The sequence below is a fragment of the Pituophis catenifer genome, unplaced genomic scaffold (assembly GCF_029215685.1).
Source record: "Pituophis catenifer annectens isolate HBS135680 unplaced genomic scaffold, rPitCat1.0.hap2 SCAF_327, whole genome shotgun sequence".
Classification (NCBI taxonomy): Eukaryota; Metazoa; Chordata; class Lepidosauria; order Squamata; family Colubridae; genus Pituophis; species Pituophis catenifer.
The window spans coordinates 1-2,500 of NW_027257207.1; positions in this window are offsets into that span (position 1 = coordinate 1).

A 2,500-nucleotide genomic window follows, 5' to 3' on the forward strand; every position below is an offset into this window, starting at 1 on the left:
CCGGGGGTGCCCGCGACGGGCAGTCGTCCCGGTCTACCGGGGCCCCGGCCGGATCAGCCTTTCTGTTTCCCCCGCCACGATGGATGCACGGGATCCCGGCTCCGGCGCCGCGGGCCTCGGTCGGGGACCTCCGCCTTCGCCTCGGTGCCCACGCCGGACCCCGGGGGTGTCCGCGCCGGGCAGTCTTCCCGGTCTACCGGGGCCCCGGCCGGATCAGCCTTTCTGTTTCCCCCGCCACGATGGATGCACGGGATCCCGGCTCCGGCGCCGCGGGCCTCGGTCGGGGACCTCCGCCGTCCCCTCGGTGCCCACGCCGGCCCCCGGGGGTGTCCGCGCCGGGCAGTCGTCCCGGTCTACCGGGACGGCCTTGGGCGGGTCCGGTTTACCCGGGCCTCGGCCGGCCTAGAGTGTTTCTGTTTCCCCGCCTTGATGGATGTACGGGATCCCGGCGCGGGGGCCCCGGGCCTCGGTCGGGGACCTCCGCCGTCGCCTCGGTGCCCGCGCCGGGGCCCTGGGGTGTCCGTGACGGGCAGCCGTCCCGGTCTACCGGGACGCTCGGGCGGGACCGGTTTACCCGGGCCTCGGCCGGACCGGAGTGTTTCCGTTTTCTGCTTCCCTGCCAGGATGGCTGCGAGGGGTTGATTGAAAGAGCTGGTTTGACGTGAAAAGCTTGACTTCAAGTGAAAAGTTTGTTACAATTTCTGCCATCTTCCTTCCTCCAAAGTTTTGGGTGTAGTTTTCCCAGAGGAACCTCTCGTAGGCCTTTCATTTCTCATCTTAACTTCCCTCATTTATTCCATATTTTCCTTCCTCTTGCCGAATGGCCGAATCCAGTCCATTTCTAGTCAAGGAAATTATTCTTATTTCTTGCTGACCTATTTGCTTTGTGGAGCAAGTCGTTCTTAGGTCCCTTTGTTCTTTCTTCAACTTCTTCTGCTCCTTCTCTCGACGCTTTCTCGTCTTGTTCTCTTACTTGGCTCTCTTTTGGCTGTTCTTTCTTCTCCTCCCGTCGTCCGTCCCCACTTTCATCTCTCCATCTTTCCTGTTCTTGGTCATCTCTACGTTGTTTATCAAATAATTCCGCTTTCTCTCTTGAATCTACTCGATATCTTTGCTCTCGCCAGCTCGCCGATATTTCAGCTCGCCGATATTTTGTGCTTTCCCGTCGTGTTTCCCATCCATTGCGATCTCTCTGCTCTCCCTGTCTTCTCGGTAAATCGGAGATGAATTTCTCTGGGCGGGTGGTTTCTCATCGCGTGTCTTGTGTGCGCTCCCTACGTTTCGTCCATCCCGTTTAATATCTATCCCTCCCTCCCTCTCCTTGCTTTCTTCCATTGCTTCTGCTAATATCATTTCCAGAATGATAACCCTGAGCCTGAACCTGAACCTAACCCTAACCCTACAACTTTTCTCCCTAACCCTAACCCTAACCCTAACCCTAACCCTAACCCTAACCCTAACCCTACAACTTTTCTCCCTAACCCTAACCCTAACCCTAACCCTAACCCTAACCCTAACTCTACAACTTGTTTCTCTAACCCTAACCCTAACCCTAACCCTAACCCCAACCCCAACCCCAACCCTAACCCTAACCCTAACCCTAACCCTAACCCTACAACTTTTCTCCCTAACCCTAACCCTAACCCTAACCCTAACCCCAACCCTAACCCTACAACTGTTTTCTCTAACCCCAACCCTAACCCTATAACTTTTCTCCCTAACCCTAACCCTAACCCTAACCCTAACCCCAACCCTAACCCCAACCCTAACCCTACAACTGTTTTCTCTAACCCTAACCCTAACCCTACAACTTTTCTCCCTAACCCTAACCCTAACCCTAACCCTAACCCCAACCCTAACCCTACAACTGTTTTCTCTAACCCCAACCCTAACCCTATAACTTTTTTCCCTAACCCTAACCCTAACCCTAACCCACACTTTCGACTTAAAACCGTTTTTAGATTTAAAGTCGTCTTTCGACTTAAAGACGGACAGACGGCCCGGTCTACCGGGCCGCTCGGGCAGCCTCGGCCGGACCGGCGTCTCTGTTTCTGTTTCCCTGCCACGATGGATGTCGCGTGCGAGGGGTTGCTTTACATAGCTGGTTTGAAGTTGAAAGCTTCCGTTCTTGCCTAGATCTCTTGCTATCGCAAGCCTTCCGATCCAAGCTCCCATCGCAGTTTCAAGCGTCCTGCTTTCTTGGTTGGGAAAATCGGGGCGGCGAGACCTGACGCTCGCTTCCCCGACCCCGACCCTCACCCTTCTTCGAATGGTCTTTCTAATGCCAGCAGCGCTCAGGGAGAAATGTCACCCCCAGAAGACGAGAGCACAGCTTGCCCAATTCCGGTCTCCACACACCGGACTCGTCGACTTTCAAAACGTATTCCGCTTTTATGATCGTTTTAAAACTAAAACGACGATCCACCGGCGGCGATACTGACATTTAAGCGGAGAGCGGGAAAAGGGGCGGGAAAAAAAAAACTAAGTGCCTCGTTTCGGC